The 20,214-nt window shown below is 48.4% G+C and overlaps 1 long non-coding RNA gene across 1 annotated transcript in view; it reads right to left on the bottom strand.

The window, feature by feature from the left end:
* Nucleotides 1-12,790, bottom strand: part of LOC127665066 (uncharacterized) — a 70,174-nt gene extending 57,384 nt beyond the window's left edge. The window contains exon 1 of the long non-coding RNA XR_007973311.1: nt 12,390-12,790. This is a non-coding gene — a long non-coding RNA (uncharacterized LOC127665066). The remainder of the gene's footprint in view (nt 1-12,389) is intronic.
* Between the last annotated feature and the right edge of the window lie 7,424 nt (nt 12,791-20,214).

Here is a 20,214-nt window from a genome sequence, read left to right as displayed (position 1 = left end):
CCAAGGCAGTGGTTCCAAAGTACTGCCAGAACCATGCGGGTGGGGATTAGAGAAATTTGAAGCCATTAGGCACTTAAAAGATGAAGGTGTGAGATTTCTAACAGCGGCTAGTGACTTCAGACTTTTGCCTGATGGACCACAGAGCATGCCTATAGATCATACAGAATCCTGAGACATTTGTTGGGAATCTTTAGTAAGGCGAATCAAAACTTGCCTGGTACCTGGCATACAGCTTTCATGCTATGAACTCTGTGTTTCCCAGTCCTAAGCAGTAAAGATAGTGGCCTTCCAACAGTAGTAACAATAGTCGTATCCACTTGAGGCTTCTCGCTGGCTACATGCATTCTTCCCGTCTATTGTAAATAGTCTTCAAAGACTAGACCATCTCAACATCACACAGAGACAGAGTATCTCACCATAGATGTGCTAACTGGAACTGTGGGCAGGATTTAGCAGGTGTTTTACATGCCTTAGTAATACAGGCTTATTTTGGGGTATGGGAGATAAATTTTGTGAATGTTTAGAGTTGCTCCATATTGTGAGGTTTCTGGGGACTCAGGGATCAAAAGACATCAGGGGTCAGTGAAAAAGCATGACATCTTTCACTTCCACAGAGATGAAGTGACAGAGAAAGAGACAGTTGGTGGGAGACTATGGGCATTAGAGACAATATTTGCCACACTTAGGAATATGCCGCTCTGATCAGGCAAAACTGTCAATCCCATTGTGGAAGCACCACTTCCAAAAATCCTCTGGTATGGTGCAAGCAGTAAAAGAGATACTTCTATACAGCCTATATGGAATGCTGTCAGCTGGGGACTCAGGGAATTGCATGGAGATCCCTAGAGTCCACAGTAAAAACTCTGTTGCTGACAGCTATTCTCCAATAGAAGAGCAGCCCAGGGCTCACCCCGAGGCTCTGCCAGCCACAGGGTACTGTGTCTGTGGGACTGAGTATGAGCAGAGCCACCTGCGATGTGTGTCCTCTACAAAACCAAACACCATAACTGGTCCATTGCTTAATTTTATGTGTCAACCTGAATAGGCGATGGTATCTGATAGCTGGCAGGATCTTATTCTAGAGATAGATTCCAGGGAATGAGAATCACATTTAACGTAGTCAGCTAAGAGAAGCACATGGCCCTCCCTGGCATGGCTGAGCCTCCTATGGTTTTGTGAAGGCCTCAGCAGCAGACTGCCTTTGGATTTGAACTGCAGCTCTTTCTTGAGTCCCAGCCTGCCAACCTTCCCCATCAGAGTTTGGGCTCAAGAAACCCTTCACAGTCACAAGAGCCAAACCCTTGACGCCATGTATGTGTAGCCTATCCTCTAGAGAACCCTGAAAATACCAACATTCACTCGTGCTCTGTGCCGGCTGCCTTGCTGTCATTCCCAATGCACATGTGCCTCAGTCTATGGACAATTTCCTTTGACAAGGAAAGGAAAACAAAACAGCAAGTCTAGATTCAGAACACACAGCATCCACAGGAGGCAGAGGATCAGCACGATGAGCTCTTCCCCAGTGGATACCACTTGGTGCAGCTTATCTGCAAGCAAAAGAAGAAAGGTCTGAAGTAAGTCTGCATTGATTTGTACCCAAAAACTAAGGACTTCAACAGTACTGGAAGGCTGGTGACAAGGAGGCTGGCTGAGAGGACGTGCACATAGACCTCACTGAACAGGTGTAGACCATGAGGATATCAGGAACCCAGGCAACACCTAAGCCTTAACTAGTATGAGGTAAGAAGAGGCAGCTTGTGATCTTTCCACCCTTTGAGATTTTGTTATGTCCTGCCGCCATTTGCACCAGGGAGCTGGGAGACTCCACAGCTGTGCACAGCCCGCCAGGAGGGAGTGATCTCCCAGCAAGCTTTCACTTTTGAGTGCAGAGGTAAGATCTCCACCTTCTCTCTGGAGGGGATCCAGCTAGGAGCACACAAGGCCTAAGATCAGTGGAGCAGCTGGGATGGAAGTTTTCCTGCCTGCCGCCACTCGTACCAGGGAGCTGAGAAACTCCACAGTCTTCAGTGCATAGCCCGCCAGGAGAGAGAGATCTCCCAGCAGTGCTTTCACTTTTGACCTCAGAGGAATAAGGACACAGGCTTACAGGCCCACAGGAGGAGCAAACTCCAGCCAGAGACAATACCAACTAGCACCAGATAGCAAAAGGCAAGCACAAGAACCCTACCAACAGAAACCAAGGCCACATGGCAACATCAGAACCCAGTTCTCCCATCACAGCAAGTCCCGGATAGCCCAACACACCGGAAAAGCAAGAGTTGGATTTAAATCATATCTCATGATGCTGATAGAGGGCTTCAAGAAAGACTTAAGTAACTCCCTTAAAGAAACACAGGAGAATATTCATCAACAGGTAAAAGCCCTTAAAGAGAAAACACAAAAATCCCTTAAAGAAATACAGGAGATCATGGGTCAACAGGCAGAAGCCCTTAAAGAAGAAACACAAAAATCCCTTAAAGAATTACAGGAAAATACAAACAATTAAGTAAAGGAACTGAACAAAACCATCCAGGATCTAAAAGTGGAAGTAGAAACAATAAAGAAATCACAAAGTGAGACATCTCTGGAGATAGAAAACCTTAGAAAGAATTCAAGAGTCATAAATGCAAGCATCAACAACAGAATACAAGAGATAGAAGAAAGAACTTCAGGTTCTGACGATACCATAGAAAACATTGACTCAACAGTCAAAAAAAATGCAAAATGCATAAAGCTGGTAACCCAAAACATCCAGGAACTCCAGGACACAATGAGAAGACCAGACCTAAGGATTATAGGTATAGAGGAGAGCGAGGATTTACATCTTAAAGGCCCAGTAAATATCTTCAACAAAATTGTAGAAGAAAATTTCCCTAACCTAGAGAAAGAGATGCCCATGAACATACAAGAAGCCTTCAGAACTCCAAACAGACCGGACCAGAACAGAAAATCCTCCTGGCACATAATAAACAAAGCACCAAATTCACTAAACAAAGAAAGAATATTAAAAGCAGTAAGGGAAAAAGGGCAAGTAACTTATAAAGGCAGACCCATCAGAATCACACCAGACTTCTCACCAGAGATTCTGGCAGATCTCATACAGACCCTAAGAGAACACAAATGCCAGCCCAGGCTACTATACTCAGCAAAACTCTCAGTCATCATAGATGGAGAAACTAAGATATTCCATGATAAAACCAAATTTACACAATATCTTCTCACAAATCCAGCCCTACAAAGGATAACTGATGGAAAATGCCAACATATGGAGGGAAACTACACCCTAGAAAAAGCTAGAAAGTAATCTTCTTCCAACAAACCCAAAAGAAGATACCCACACAAACATAAAAATAACATCAAAAATAACAGGAAGCAACAATCACTATTCCCTAATATTTCTTAACAACAATGGACTCAACTCCCCAATAAAAAGACATAGACTAATGAAATATTTCTCATGTAAATCTTCAATTTATTCAGAAAAATGTTTGTAATTCCCCTTTTAATTAATTTAGTAACTTCTTTTATGTCTACCATTGCATTATTTTTCATGATAATCTTCAATTTTAATGTCTTTTTATATACTTCCTCTATCTTATCAGAAATGTTTCCAATGTAAATCTTTGATTTTTTTCACAAATGTTTCTAATTTCCACCTTCAATTAATTTAGGAAGAGTTTTTACATCAACCATTTTTTATGTAAAATTTTCCATAAAATAGTCAATTTTAATGTGTTTATCTATATATTTCTTGAATTTTACCAGAAATATTTTCCATGTAAATCTTCAATGTTATCTGAAAATTCCACCTTCAATCAACTTAGAATTTATCTTTATAATTTCCAAGGTAATCTTTAATTTTAACATGTTTTCTATATATTTCTTCAATTTTATCAGAAATATTTTCCATGTAAATCTTCAAGTTTATCAGAAAATGTTTATAATTCCACTTTTAATCAATTTAGGAATACTTTTATGCCTACCATTATTATATCTATATAAAATTATCCATGATAATCTTCAATTCTAACATGTTTTTCTACATTTTTCTACAATTTTATCAGAAATATTTTCCATGTAAATCTTCAATTCTGTCATAAAATGTTTCTATCCCATATTTCAATTAATTTAGCAATGTTTTACATGTCTACCACTTTACTCCTTAATTTTCCATGAAAATTGTCAATTTTAATGTGTTTATCTGAAATATTTTTCATGTAAATCTTTAATTTTATCATAAAGTGTTTTTACTTCCCTTTACTTCCCTTTTCAATAAATAAAAAAAAGAAAAAGAAAAAAGAAAAGAAAAAAAAAGATTCTGTTACAGGGTCAACCACATACAGCTAACAGCAGAGGGCAGTGGTGAGTTCCACAGGAAGCGTGATTCCTGTAGTGACCAGCGGGCCACCTGGTGGCAGGTTGATGGGGCAAAGACTGTCATATTCTGAATGGGTTTATATTATTCTATATGGTTTTGCTTTCCCAGATCCTAGCTCTCTTCCACGCCATCTCTATTTATAGAACGCCTTACCATCAGTACCACCTGGACCATTCATCCTAAGATACAGAAAGTGACGTCCATGTGTCCCCCCCCCCCCCACATCCATGTGTCGTTCCCCCACACCCACACCAGGGCATCCAGAAGCAGATGGTTCGGTGCTACAATGGGATGACCCCGTGAAGCTTCAACAGTACCTGTTGGGAGATGACATTCTGCAGAGTTGATACGGTGTCTGGGATGCAGCAATACCTTAAGCCAGATACTGGGCCAACAAGTGCGCTATACGGAGCCAGTCGCCAACACAGAATGTTGTTACAGAACACGAGCAGCGAAACCCAGCGTGGGAACCCAGGCCGTTCACTCTTGCATTCGCGCACACATCATTTGTTGGTATTGCCCACCTCCCACTGAGCTGCTTGAGTAACTGAATTCAGAATCGATCTTTGCTCTCAGATCGATTCCTCCCGATTCCTAGTTTCACTATCGCTTAACCTATAGTTCACCTACCTGTACCCTGTGTAAAGGTCTGCAGCCCCTTATGTATGCAGTCACCACTCAAATTTCATTTTTATAAGTAAGACAGCGGTAGAAAGAAGGTCTTACTGTCTAGATATAGAATATTGGGTCTCCACACTAATCATCTTAGGAAGAATGCTCCAAATGGTAGAGACTGAGGAGGTAGCTTGGTCAGTAAAGTGCTTGTTAGGCCATCATGAGACCCCCAAATCCGATCCCTGGAACCCTTGTAAGAAGCGAGGTGAAGAGACACAAGCTTGTATTCCCAGCGCTCAGGAAGTAGAGACAGGAAGATCTGTGGGCCTCACTGGCCAGACCGCCTAGTTCACTCCGTGTGCTCCAGGGCAATCTCTAAGGAGTTAGGTAATGTTCCTAAGAGGGTCCTATGACCTCCACACATATGTGTATGCACATACAAAAATAAATAAAATTTAAAAAATATTCTAAACAGTGAGCAAACTGAAAAGCTGCAAATCCTTCCAGGCATATTTGCGAGGTGACCCAGGTTCCACGTGGCAGGCTGAGTAGAGTCTGGCTCTGCAGGGGTACAGTTGCCAAAGGATTCTTGGAAGGCATCCCGGAACAATGGGGATCTGACGGCATGGCCCACCGGATTGTGGGCAACAGCCACGGTGAACACTGCACACACCTGTTGCTCTGCCTCCACCGCCCGGCCGTGGGGACTTGAGCAGCCAACCACAGAGTCTGCAGCTGCTGTCCCAGCCAAGAGCTCGTGAGCTGCCAAGGGCTTCGTGCTCCAGGAAGCCAAAAGCATGGCCCACGGCTGAAGAGGGCTACATGGGGAACTCTCGGAAGGCACGTTGCCCCCACGCCCCTCTGTCCCCCTGTATGTGAGATGTTTCCGTCATGTTTCTGGGTGCGCTTCCTCTTCTTTGCTGCCCGACATCGCTGACGCGGCCCTTCTCCAACAATGCACGATTGTTCTGGAAGTCATACATTTTTTATTTCACGATAATAGATTTGAAAGACCTTAACTTGGATTTAAAATTCTACTCGTTGAAAATCACCCCTACTTTGCATGAAAAAAAAGTGCTAAGCAATTCTTTAAATATAAATGCATAATAAACATATTTTCTAAATACAAGCATACATATACATGCTACACATGGTATCTAAAGGTTGATACATACATATATGCATTTGAATGAGTGTTAAATATTGTCTTACAAGTTCTCACCTACCACTACAAACGTCTGCTTTATCTGCGCTACCCCTCAGATAGGAGGAGATCACGTCCTTCCTCTGCCTCTGCTCCCTGCCCTGCTTTATAGTACATGGATACGCCACACTGTGGATGAGACGCTGAGCCGCACACCTGAATTAAAGACCTCCATAACTCCAGATAACCACGCCCTCCTCTCTTCAGAAAAGGACCTGCTACAACCATTTAAGGCAATGCACATACATTGTGTCTTCTGGGATTTGTCCACTGTAAGAATACATGTAACCTGTGGGGAAGGTGGCTGATTTTGAGCAGGAAAAGAAACAATAACTGGCAAGTGGCTGGGAGGTGGCCAGTTGTAGAGCACCTGCCTGAAATGAGCAAGTTCAGTTCCCAGCAGACACACACACACACACACACACACAGACAGACACAGACACCTAATCTAATTCTAGGAACACAGGGACTATGTCGCTTAGTCACAATCAACACAATCAATGCTGAGACAACTTTAGTTCCTAGACACCTGGATCCTTCTAGATCTGATAAACAAAACAAAACAAAAAGGAAGTGAGAGTGAACTGCCAAGAGAATGAATGAAATGAAATTCATTAAGTTGCATTCTTATTTTTAATATGTGTTTATTATGGTCCAGTGAGATATTTTGATGTAAGCTGGCAGAGGGCGTATTAACCCAAAGAGACTAGGTAGGCAGACGGAAAACCTAAGCAAAGATCCTGGTGGCTAGCCATTAACAAAGGCCATAAAATAACACATCTATGCCACTAGAAGCCAAAAGAGCAAGCTACCTTATCCCTGGGCTACAGCCAAGAATACACACGCTCACAGACAGGAGGAAACAATCCTACCACAGTTTAGCCATTTGAGCCCCGATTAGGAATGGGATGACTCTGATAAATACTTTATAAAGGATACTAAAGACTAAAGGGGGTTCGTGGGGAGCAAGAGTGACCGTAGGGAACAGGGCTGTGGAGGTGACTCAATAGATTAAGGCACATACTGCCAAGCCTGAGGATCCCCAAAACCCACCTGATAGAAAGAAACCAACTCCTCCAAGGTGTGCTCTGGCCTCCACACCCTGCCTACCATGGCATCCACACCCTGCCTACCATGGAATCCATACCCTGCCTACTATGGGATCCACACCCTACCTACCATGGAATCCACACCCTGCCTATCATGGGATCTACACCCTGCCTACCATGGGATCCACACAATATCAATCAATCAATAATATGTTTTATGTAATTACATATTATATATTATATTATATAATTATATGTTATACATTTATATCATTACATAAAGTGCTTTTTTAAGGGAACTAGGTTCTCGAACAGCATTTGTAAGAGTTTTTAGGTGGGTGTTGGTCCTGCTGTCATCAAAATGGCTCCCCTGGTTGTCTTCCAGTTCTTTGTCTTCTTGCCTTGCCTGTATTGACCAGTGAACTTACAGAGACCAAAAACCCAGCTGCCATTGGTTGATTATGTTCATGGCACTCTAAAAGAAAAAGGCTATTTGGTTTTTAAAATCACTTGCTAAAATAGTTGAGGTCGCCTTGGTTCCGTGGTATAAAACTTGACTGGTCTTAAAATAGTGTAAGATTTTTAAGAAATCCGGTTCTTATTCATTCTCCAGCCAACATGGAAGCAAATAATCTTACGAATGCTTTCAATGCAACCCCAGGAAGACCGGATGGGTGAGCACCCACGGGGCTTGGGAAATACATGGACCCACACTAGTTTGACACCCCAGCCCCTGTCCTTTTTTTATTCTGTATGTTTCTGTGTATGTAAAGTGCCACCTTATTGGCTCCAGAACAATGTGCACGGTGATTTTATTTATAAGAGCACTTTCCAAGCCATTTGCCTCTGCTCAGAGCCTGTATAGAGTTGGTGCTGCCAGAGGGCACTGTGATGCTCACTCAAGCTCCAGGGCAGCTGGTGGGCAGGCTCCGCCGACCTGCAGCCCCTCTGCATCCAAAGAGCCTGCCAGAGCCACAACAGGGCGCAGGTGGAGAGCACAGGCTGTCACCCGTCACCATGGTGACCTCACAGCCTGCAGCTGCTCCGCCATCACAAAGGTGTCTGAATGGCTTCCAAGGAAGGGTTGTGGGCAGAGGCTAGCTCCAGCTGAGTCCAAGCCTGGGGGAGCCCTGGCCACTGACTTAGCAAAGCCAATTGCTTCTTTTGGGGCTCCCAGCAGAAGTCAGGGTTCTCTAGAGAGCAAGGCTTTGCCGGGAAGCCTGAGACACGCCTTCTGGCCCCAGTGTGTTTGGCTTCCCTGGAAAGTCTCGGTGCTGGGATAAACCCACAGCCGGAGCCTGTCTTTTCTTTCCTGATAACTGAATTATGTGGAATTGTAGCTTTCGCTCAAAACTTGATCTCCTTATCCACCTGGCATCAGGCCCATTTTGTAGCTGTTCCTATCAGGAGACCTTCCAAAGCCCTCCAAATACAAACCCAGAAAAGGCACCTGCCCTTGAACATAGCATGTCTAGTAGTCCCTCCCCATCAATGTCTATGGTGACCCTGCTCTGGCCCTCCAGCCCTTTGCTACAAACTGCAGGGCCAGCACCTCACCTGGCACCTGGCACCTGGCGCACACAAAGCCCAGCCAGGGCCTGCACCCAAGGGAGTTCAACAGCTGGCAAGCCTCTCAGTTAGGTTCCAGAGAGGAGAGGAGGCCGGTGTGGGCAGGGGCGGAGGGGGGGGTCCTGATGGGACATCTCCAGCAAGACATCTGCTTCCCTGGCCAGGAGATCTGAAGGGCGGATGCGGGAGGTGGGGGGGGGGGTGGCAACAGCAGCTTTGCCAAGCCCCACACTGCTCCCACTCTTTGGAGGTGGCTGCAGCCTGTCCCCTTTCAATACTTGTCTCCTCTCCCCTCCCCCTTGTCAGCTGGCCTCTCAGCAAAGAGAAGTGTCACAAGAAAACAAAGCTGTCGGCTGGCAGCTGTCCCAGCCGGGCCTCTACTCCCCCTAAGAAGCCCACTGAGCACCAAAGACCCTTCCCAATGTGCTGAGCCCACCCCCAGGCAGCCCCTGGGACCCGGCCAGGTCAGTATAGAACACCTCTTTGCTGCCATGGTCTAGTCTGACACCCTGGCAGGTGCCAGGACTGATGGACTCAGGCCTTGTAAGCTAAGCAGCTGTCTCAGGAAATGGGACAACTGAGGCAGAGGGAACCTGGGCTAAATCCTCATTAGATCATGAATCAGGAGCCTGATTGACAGCCCTAGAGAAAATAGCCACTACACACACACACACACACACACACACACACACACACACACACCTGCTAGACACTGGAATTCCAGCTCCTGGGAACTGATGGAATTGGTTTGGACTAGTTTCAAGGACCTAAAGGTGTTTCTACAAGTTTGATTACAAGCCTGTACTCTCTGGCTAGTGCGTGGATTAAAAAATAAACCATTCAGGCCTCTCCAGCTTATGAACTGACAGAAGGCTGCAGCACTTAGGCAGCTTGCAATATTTTCATCCACGTACACCACTGCCTGTTGTCAAGACAGGAAAGCAACCTTTCCTATCCTGTTGAGAGACAGTATTGAAGGTGGCCTCCCAGCTCAGTCATAGAGGTGACATCATCCCTAGTAACCCATGAGTTCCAGAACATCCTGTCCTACTGCCGTAAGCAGTCCACGGATGCTCCTTTTGAGATGTCCCCAACAGAGGACAATAGCGTCACTGACAGCCCGGCTCTGTTGCTCTCTGGCCAGCAGCCTGGCGCTGTCCCCTGTTTATTATCCACCGTCTGCCCACTGACTTCCTGGCTCTGATCTTCCTTCCCACACTCGTGGTGACTGAGAAACCTGTCCCACCCATAGCCATCGGGCTTGTCTTAGAGGCGGCCAAAGCTCAGCCTCCTCAGAGTCGTCCTCCACTTGCAGCACACTGCGGCCCATGGTCCCCAGTGTGGCTGTGAATCCTGCTGTGGTGGAGGTCCCAGGGAAGAGGGATGATTCAGGCCAGATGGGGCCTGTGCATCTCAAAAGCTAGCACTGGCTTAGGCACACAACCTGAAGGCTAGTCTGGCTGCAGAGATGTCTCAAGAGTTAAGAGCACCTGAGGCTTTTGCAGAGGAACCCCAGTTCAGTTCCCAGAACCCATGTCACACAGTTCATAGCTTTCTGTAACTCCAGCTCCAGGAAATCCTATACCATCTTCTGGCCTCCTGGGGTTACCTAAACTCATGTGCACACCTGCAATACACATAATTAAAATTAAAAATAAATCTCAAAATAATGGATGAGTAGCAGCAGCTACTCCCTTACTAAACCTGAGCCTCCTGCCCCACCATGTCCCCCCTTCGGAAGGCTCCCATCTCCATCACTTTGGTAACACCTGGTTCTGTCTTCATCCAGTTACCCTCTCTTCCTGTAGTTCCTTGAAATGGCAGCAGGGACAGCATCCTGGTCACAGTATCCTTCGACAGCCGGCACTGACCAAATGTTTGCAAGGTAAATCGAGTCCCCTGGATCTGCCACTGGTTCTAAGCTCAGCTCTGACCCTGCAGGCTCCTAAGTCACGGCCTAACATGAGCTCCCCCTGTCTCCCGGACTTTAAACCTTCTCACCATCTGCACCAAAACAAAAGAGGGGCCCTGCTTTTACATAATAAGAAACAGACGACACTTAGCCAAATACATGAACTAGGACTATTCTCCCAGTGGTTACTGAGCAGAATGTGAAATGTGCTCAAAGGAAAAAGGGGGGCCTTTTGTGCATGACTCCCTGGGTAGCTTTTGCTGGCTTTTCGCCCCAAGACTCTGGAAGACAAAGAAAAGACAGTGCAGATAGCAGAGACCCATCAGGAACGTGGCGCCACTTATAGCCTATGAGTCTCCAGTCCCCCAAAGAGCCGCACATTCCTGCCCTGTGTCAAGAGGCGTCTGAAGAATGAACGGGTAAAAATCTTATCACTTTAGCAAATCGGGCCTCTGCGGCACAGCGGCTGTTCACCGCTGAGGTGACCGGGTGGAGAGAACCTTGGAACAAAGGAAAAGGAAGGGACATTGGCCTGCCTCCCTTCAGCTAATCCCTTCCTGTGTGCCTCCTATGGGCTATATTGTGTGCTGTTCCCCTATCCATGTGAAACTCATACTTTGAAACATTAACTCCCAGGACTTCAGAACGTGACTGTATTTTGGAAGACAGGGCCTTCGAAGGGTTGAGGAGGAGGAGTCTGCTCCACTGCGACCTGCAGGCTTACACGAGATGAGAACACAGAGCAAGCCAGAGGGGAGGACCACATGAAGACACAGGGAGGCCTTGGGGGAAATCAACTCTATAGGCTCTGACCTGTGCTTTCAGCCTCTAGAACTGGGAGAAAGGTAGTGTGTGTGGTTCAGATCACCTCGGCTTTGATACGGGCCTCTAGCCTTCTCTCTCATCTTTGCCTTAGCCAGGACTCAGCTACGGACTCATCCTACAAGTTTTCACAAACCGCCCAAAAGGCACATTCTCAAAGCTAGGCCCCCCCATCTTCCCACCAGGCCCTGCAGGGCTCGCCCAAGGTGTCAGTTTCCATCCTAGAGGCCCCATCCACAGGAGCAACTTCCACCACTGCTGACACATTTGGGAGAGGGTACTTCCTGTTTGCCTTGAACCTTCCTACCAGCAATGAAGTACCTGCTCCAACGTATCCCAAGCCACAAGTTATCCAGTATCACCAATGCAGACTGGCTCCTGAGCTCCCTCGGAGATGCTGAGTCTGAGAACCTTGGCTCTCAGCCCTTTGGGGACCAGAGCACAGCACCATCCAGAGATGGGGAAGTGGCTTGTCATGGTGAGGGGTGGCCCTGCACTTCAGCCAGACATAGGTGGGGATGACAGGTTATGGGCATAGCCACTCAAAGGCACTGTGTGTTAGAACACAGTCTGTCCTGAGAAGTGTCTCGAGCTGTGGGATGAGCCCTTGCTTCAGACTCTTTCTGCTTAAGGAAGCCCGATGAAAACTGGTTCCAGCTTGAACAGCGCACACTTCCCAGGACAGTGAGGCTGGAAGCCTTTAACATGCAGTTAAAGCCTCTCTGTGTACCTGTGAGGACAGAGCAGTGTAACTCGGTGTCTTAGCTTGCTTCTCTGTTGCTGATAAGCCAAAAGCAACTGGGGGGCGGGGGTGAGGGATGGGGGTTGCGGAGAGCTTACCTTGTTTGCAGGTTACAGTCCATCATGGAGGAAATCCAGGGCAGGAACTCAAGGAGGAACCTGGAGGCAGGAACTGAAGCAGAGGCCACTGGGGAAGGGTAGCTTGTTGGCTTGCTTTCCATGGCTTGCTCAGCTTGCTTCCTTATAGAACCCAGGACCACAGGCCTAAAGATGGCACTGCCTTCCACGTCAAAATCAATCCAGAAAATGGCCCACAGATGTGGCCACAGGTCAATCTAATGGAGGCAAGCCTCAGCTGAGTCTTTCTCTTCCCAGGTGGCTCTAGTTTATGACAAGCTGACAAAACTACCCAGCTCACCCTGCGTGGTCTATAACTAGTTGGAGCTGGTCCAGGCCCAGGCTTCCCCCATTCCATTTTCCCTTCTTGCTCTTGGCCTCTATCTCTTACATCCAGTTTCTGAATATGATTGACAGAAAAGGAAATGCGACCCAGCAGGCCTTGCTGAGCAACTGCCTGCCCGGCCCTTTGCAGCATCACCCCGTTTAGTCCTGGCACATTGCTCTCCCGTCTCTGTTAAAGAGCCTTAATTGAGTCCACACACTAGAAAGGTGGAGGTAGAGCTACCAGGCATGTTCTGCTCCACGCCCATCAGCTGGGCATGAGAAGAAGTCTATACTGAGGGAGGTGCTGAGAGACCCTGGGGAGATGAGGGTCAGTATCTCCTGTGGCCACAGCTAGTCTAGTGAGGCATCTTTGTACCACACTCCAAGCTGCCTGGCTTTGCAAACGCTCGGGGTGGGACCAGCATGCTGATATCCCCTTGCGTCTCTCAGAGTTCTCTGATAACTGTCTGGGGTGTCCACGGCCAGAGCAGCCGTGACAGAGGAGAAGATGCCCCTGTCCTAACCTCTGCTTTCTCTTTGTCTCTACTTACTTGAGACAAAGCCATTTCCCACTGTCATGTGATGGGCATTCTGCCCCACATCCTGAGGCCCGTGGCCTACTTATCTTTGCCACTGTACCTGAAGCCAGGTTTCCTTAGGAGTCCCCAGTAAGCAGCGCGGAGGTGGCAACAGATGTAATAAGGGGCCCTGCACCCCCTGTGTCCCTGAACAGGAATCCTCTCACTCCTCCATGTGTTTCTCTTTCAACAAACCTCCTACTGTCACCTCTCCTGCCCGGTGAGGAAATTCTGGAGTCTTTCCACAACACAAGATGTATTGTGGGGCTTCATCCATACATCCCTTTGCCCCAACAAGCACTTTTTAAATATGTGATATATGTCAGGTATAGTAGACAGGGTAGCCAATAAACACCCCGGACTAAAATCTCTACCCACATGGCGTTTTGTCCTAGCTGAAGGGACTGAATGTATATTTGAGTATAAAGCACGTTACTGAGAGTGCCAGAGAGAGCAAAATGGCAGAGCAAGAAGTGTGGAGGGACACGGATGGTGTAAGTCTCAAATAAAGGTGCCAGGGAGACCCTTTCTGGAAGCTGCTTTTGAGTGAAACCTTGGCAGAACAAGCAAGAACACAGCAGGTAAGCTCTCTGGAGGAGGGTTGGCACTCTGGGCAGAGAGGGTAGGAGGGGCAGCGGTCCGTCCACAAAAGCAGAGTGGGGAATGAAGACAGCAGCAGGTGTGGGGAAGGTCAGGCGTGAGGTGTGTGGACGCAGGCAGGGGCTGGAGGGGCCAGCAGAGGCATACAAAGTACTTCTCCCCGCTGAACTGCTGCTGTGTGGCCCACAGGCTACAGCAAGCGGCAGGAGCAACCAGGAACCCCTGTGAGTCTGTGGCAGTCCTGGGAAGGTCGGGGAGAGACTGGCCGCAGCACAAAGGGTGATGAGATGTGGGCGGAAATGTATTTTAAGAATAGTGGCATATCAATGCTGACCGGCTGGAAGTCGGGCTGTCTGCCCCACTCCTGTCCCCTTATCTGTCCCCATACGCTCATATCTAGACACAGGTCTCACATTCCCACACTCTCCCAGACATTTACCCACTCCCACTCCCCACAGTCTCCTTCTCTGTCCAACTCTGATGGTTCCCAGCAAGGTGACCTTCAGATGACCTTGGGCAAGTTATTTTATCCCATCTAACGCTCTTTTTAACCGTAAAACCGGAAATCACATTTACCCTCAAGGATTATGAAAGGGAACCTCTCAGACCATCATTGGCTGATCAGAGCTGCTCGTACCCATATCCGCACACACGCCCCATTCACTGGGTGCAGGCCACCATGACGCCTCAGCAGCTGCTGGTCTGGCTCTCCCTCTAGTCCTCCAGGGGACACAGGCATAGGCCCAGAGAAAGGCCAACTCCCAGCCTTCCTGAGGCTTTGGTGGATAGGAAGCCGGAGTCCAGCTGCAGAGGAGAGGATGTTCAGCAGCAGCCAGATCCCAGGGCACCATGGAAACGGCCTGCAGGATGCCCTGGCCACAGGCCTTCTGGAGCCTCAGTTATCCAGAGTCGGTGCCACAGCTAGCCCCCCAGCAGGTCTCCCCTTACTGTAGCTCCCCACGCCTGGACAGTTCGCCACACTACTTTTGTCCTAGACCCTCTGCCATCCTCAGGCTCTGGCCTTTCCCACCTGTCTGCAAAGAGCCTTCCCAGGGAGCTGGGCCTCTGCCCACCCGTGCCTGTGAACTGTATGGTCACAGACCCTTTCAGATGCAATCGCTCCTGGGCCGTGTGGTCTTTAGCAGGTTACTGGACAGCTCTGTACCTGCAGTTCTTCTTCCAGGGACTCTCTAGAAGCAGATGTGGAATGAAATGAAGGTGTCAATTAGCAGCCCCTCCCCATTCCCCACCACCCCCCACCACCCCCGCAGTGCTCAGACTTGACAGGTGCCCACCAAACCATGTAGCATGGCTTCCACCCTCCTCACAAAACCAGGATCAAAAGGAGAGGTTTTCTTTATGACCAAAACTGGCAAGCAAGCTTAAGTCCTCTAACTCTTTTCAAGGTTCCAGGCTTTAAAGAGCACACCTTCTTTTAGGGTACTCAGTGAAATATGGAACGGGCAGCGTTTGGAAGCACATGCATTACAGACATGCTCTAGCTAAAGATCATAGTTTTGGACTTCTGTGTCAAGGATTAAATCTGAAATCACACACACACACATACACACACATACACACATAAACACAGGCTCTCACTCTCAATAGTTGGGCTCCAGCTGTTCAGGATCTGAAACTTTTAAAAAGTAGGGCCGAGAAGTGAGCCTTTCAGATTATATCCCTGCAAGCAAATTCTACTTTGTGGTTGGCTGGGACAGGACCAGCCTCTACTTCATGTTCCCAGTGCCACAGAGGGGGTGACTGTGCCAGGCATCCCCCCTTTAATGCACTGAAATGCTCTAGACTGCAAGCTCAGCTAGCTCTCTCCTTCTGTAAGGCAGTTCAGTCACAGTGATGTGATGAACACAGTATGCAGTGAACTCTGCCGGAAGTGTTTGTAGATATGGAGGACAGCACATCCTCCGCCCTGCTGAGCCTGTCTCTAGCCTCCAAAGGCCTGGATTTCCCTTCCCACAGGCCCTGTGCACTGCCAGCAGTAAAGATGGCAACTGTTCTCCTACGTATGGGCTGGACTCTGAGCCAAGGGGCTGTCTCAGGGATGCCTGGGGTGTAAGCCAGGAGATAGGACAGACAATAGGGACATGCTCTGGGCCATTGTCCTTTCTGAAAAGATCTTCATTTCCACACTAATTGCAATTTCAGATCTGCCTGATTCAGACTCAGCCTTATTTGTCAAGTCTTCTGGCAAGTTGCTCCTGGCCTGTTTCCTCCACCTTTTTCTTGGCCAGACCTGACCAGTCCTAATTTAACAGAGAGAAAAAAAAAAACAGCTCTCCAAATTATTTTGGTGCTTTACGTGAGGTTATTATGGCATTTGGGACAAATCCCAAACAGGATTCAGCTGCACAGACGCTGGCCTGGACTAGCTTACCCTTCATCCCTGTTGGCTGCTACGGTTCGGATCATAATCGCTTCTGTGTGGAAGGCAGCTGACAGCGCCACTGGGAGATGCTGGAATCTTTAGGAGTGGGGCTTCGAAATAGTTTATCTTCGTTATTAATATGACTAGATCATGTATGACCTAAGAGATTGGTGAGGCACATCTAACTGATGGGAGAGTGAGCGCCCACCCTGCCAAGCGCCACCGTCTGCCCTTCTCAGTCCCCCCAACACTGTTCTGATAGACTGAGCCCTCTGAAACTGTGGGAAATCTTTCCTACCATAAGTTGTTCTGTCTGGTATTTGGTCAGAATGATGACAAAGTAACTAGATAGGTCCACTAAAAGGAAGTTACCAGAGATGGGGCCCCAAAAGGGACCCTGGAGCCGCCCTAGCTTTCTCTCTCTCTCTCTCTCTCTCTCTCTCTCTCTCTCTCTCTCTCTCTCTCTCTCTCTCTCTCTCTCTGGAAAAGCCAGGATCAGCTTTGATCTCCCACATGATTCCTGCCATGATGTTCTGCCTCACCAAAGCCCCAGAGCATTGGAGCCTGAAACCCCGAGCCCAGACAGATCTTCCCTCTTGTAAGTTTCATCTTCTCCAGCATTTTGTCATATCAGCAGAAGCACGCGCGCGCGTGCGCGCACGCGCACACACACACACACACAGTCACTACAAATGAACCCCATTTCTCTCAGACTTTCCCAGGATGTTTCACAAAGCACATAATATCCAGGACCAGGCTGGATCTTCTAAATAGGCAGACACTGAGGGAAATGGATGTAGTGACTGCAACTCCCAAATGGAACCAGGGACCACAATATTTGTGAGGTGTTCCTGTCCCTTCATACACAATCCCACAAGGCTGCAAAATAGACATATTTCAAATAGATCCACCTTCTGCTTGGTGAAATCTGTAGTTAGCCTGCATGACTATTAAAGATGGGCAAGAGACCAATCGTGAATTCCAAAGGAAGCTGCAGAGACTGGAGGCAGTCCTAGGTAGGGATAATTGCATTCCGTTTAGGAGAGAGGACTTTAAGCTCTGCACAAGGGGTGAATTTGTACTGTCAGCCTCATTTTCTACACTGTTGAATCTGCAGACAAGAAGGTAGGTGCTGTCAGGGGTTGGGGACTGGGGGGGCTGGGTCAGGACAGGTAGCAGCAGGGTTGTAAAATCTGGGAATGGTCCTAAAAGGACAGTAAGGTCATAAATACAGACCAAAGGAAAGCAAGAGGGAAAGGTAGCACTTATCGCTTGCTTTGAGCCCCTGGGTCCCGCTCAAGGGTGCAGGAGCAGGTGTCATCAGGGGGTAAAAGCGTCCCGCCATTGGGGACTTAAACGCATGCCCCGGAAAGTCTCCAGACTTTCTCAGACAGTCCAGGGTGGGGCAGTGGGTGGTGGGCGGGGCCCTACGCGGCTACGCAAGGGCCGCCCCGCTGCTCCCAGGCTGAGCGCTAGATCCTGGTGTAGCAGGTGCGCCTGCGTGGCCGTCCGGATGGGTGGTGACTGGTCCTCGTCCAGGGTAGGGTGTCTCTGCTCAGCCGCGACAGGTCCGAGTGCGCTGCAGACAGGACGCAGGGATTGTCCCTCCCTCCCGGGCCTCTTCCTGGGTAGCCCAACGGTAGAGCTTGGGTGTAACCACACTACATAAGAGCCTGTAGCTGCCGCTTGCAACTGAGGCGGGCCATCCGGCCGCTCACTGATTCGCGAGCTCTGGCTCCTCCCACCAGGCGGCTACTCCTCCTCGTTGTCCCCATTGGCCGCCGACCCCAGCGCTCCACGAGGCCACCAATCCTTTTCGCATCACCTTACAAAGGGTGGGGAGACGCCTCGTGGCCGAAGCCGTGCTCTGCTAGAGAAACAGTCTTAACTGAGATTAATGCAAGCTGCAGCCAGAGAGGCCAAAAGTGACAGCATTGCTTCAACCCTATAGGTCGAAGCAACGAGCCCTGACAGGTGCCAGTGACAAAGAACCACCGTCAAACTGGGCTTCCAGCATTAGCTTAACCCCCAAGTCTGGCCTCTAATTAGAAGAACCAAGCCTTTAAAACTAACTCTTGGGAAGCAGAAGCAGGCTGGTCTACAAATGGAGTTCCAAGACAGCCAGGGATGCACAGAGAAGTCCTGTCTTGAAAAAAACCATATGTATGAACCAACTCCAGATTTCTAAAACAGAGCTGTTTGGCATTCCGGCCTGATGGAAGCTGAACTATTTATCTCTGCAGGGAGAGAAATCGCTGTCTCATTCCCCTTTGCCAAAGAGACGAAATCAATAGATTTTTAATGTGCAAGGGAGATGAATTCCTCACCCAAGCCAAGAAGATGTGGAACAAGGGCTGAGGATTGATGGGACTGTCATCCAGTCCAACCCTTAGGCTTTCCAGGTGAGTAGGAGACTCAAGAGATGTGAGGAAGCTTGTGCAAGGCTACCCAGCTGTCGAGTGCTCGGAGCGAGGGTCTGTGAGATGACTCAGCCAGTACGGCCCTTGCTCCTTAGCTTGCCAATTTGAGTTTGATTCCTGGATCTGATGTGATGGAAGGAGAGAACGGACTTTGGCAAGCTGTTCGCTAATCACATGTACATAGGTGTTTCCCGCAAAATAAATTACAATGTAACTTTTAAAAGTAACATTTAAAAGAGCCCAGATCGAAATCGTCCCCATTTCTGCTACACCAGTGGCTCTGCAACCACCAGCAGGCTTTAACTCTGAAAGATTTGCCACAGGTTTCGTCATGTTTCAAAGCCTCTAGGAGCAAAGCTATAAAGCTGTAGGTTGGCAGCGTCCTCACTGGTGGCCAGATTCTCTTATTTCCCAAATGACACAGAATGTGCCAGGTTTGCTGCCTGTAAAACCTGGCAGCCGATTCAGGAACAGATTTCTGCATTTTGCCAAACCTAGGCAATTCCCTATCCCTGCCTCTTGGGCAGCCTCCACCGTGCCCTCCTCAAATGCCACTTTTACAAAAAGGTGCTTGCCCATGGGACGCTGCTGGCTCTGACGAGACAGAACACCCACAACAACCTGCCTGGAAGTTCGCACTCGAGGTCTGAGGGCACAGGCGAGGTCTCTCAACATCAGTGCTTAAGAACTGACTCAAGAGCCCACCAACAAATAGAACGTTGATTACCCCTCGCCTCCTTGGGATGAGGGTGTCTCAGAGTCCCTCATCTGTAATAATTGGCAATGCCTGGATGTGTAACCACCTGTGATCCAGGGACCTGAAACACCTTTGAACAATGTAACTTCCTCAGTGCCAGAGATGGTTTCCCAGCCCTCTCCCCACTTCAGGCCCAGCCCTTATCTGGGGAGGTTTCTGGCATTGGTACAGCCAAGAGATTTCTAAGAGGCCACACATTCACAGGTGTGGCCGCAGCAGAGATAGCAATGGATCTTGTGCATATTCCTTGAGTCCTCTGGCCAAGACCAGGACTGAGTTCCACTCCCCAGGGAATCACAGCTGTCCTCTCCAGTCCACTGAGCTAGTCAGCTTAAATTTATGTCACTCCTGATGAGGAAAGGAAAAAAAGAAAGGCAGCCAAGTGCATTTCAGTCTTCTCCCAAAGTGTTAGAGTTCAGAATCTTTCCCCACTATGTTCCAAGACTGCACACTCCATCAATTTAGCCGGTCCTTCAAGCACCTCCCCCCCCCCCCCCCCCCGGTGCTGGCACTGGGTGGGAGGCAAGAGCACTCGCTGTCTTCCATGGAGCCTGAGAGCTGCAGTCAGGGTTTCCAGTGCAGGGACAGTGTGAAGCCAGTTAAGCTTGGAAAAGTTCAGAGTTCAGAAATGAGGAGAAAGGGCTTTGCAAAAAGGCAAACCAGACCCTTACATTAGATGTAAAATGGTGTCTTCTTTGAAAAAACCATCGCCTTGGTCCAAGCTAGGAAGAAGCTAATGTTC

The sequence above is a fragment of the Apodemus sylvaticus genome, chromosome 14, assembly GCF_947179515.1.
Source record: "Apodemus sylvaticus chromosome 14, mApoSyl1.1, whole genome shotgun sequence".
Classification (NCBI taxonomy): Eukaryota; Metazoa; Chordata; class Mammalia; order Rodentia; family Muridae; genus Apodemus; species Apodemus sylvaticus.
The sequence above is the reverse complement of the archived record's forward strand: the minus strand, read 5'-3'. Positions and strand labels throughout refer to the sequence as shown.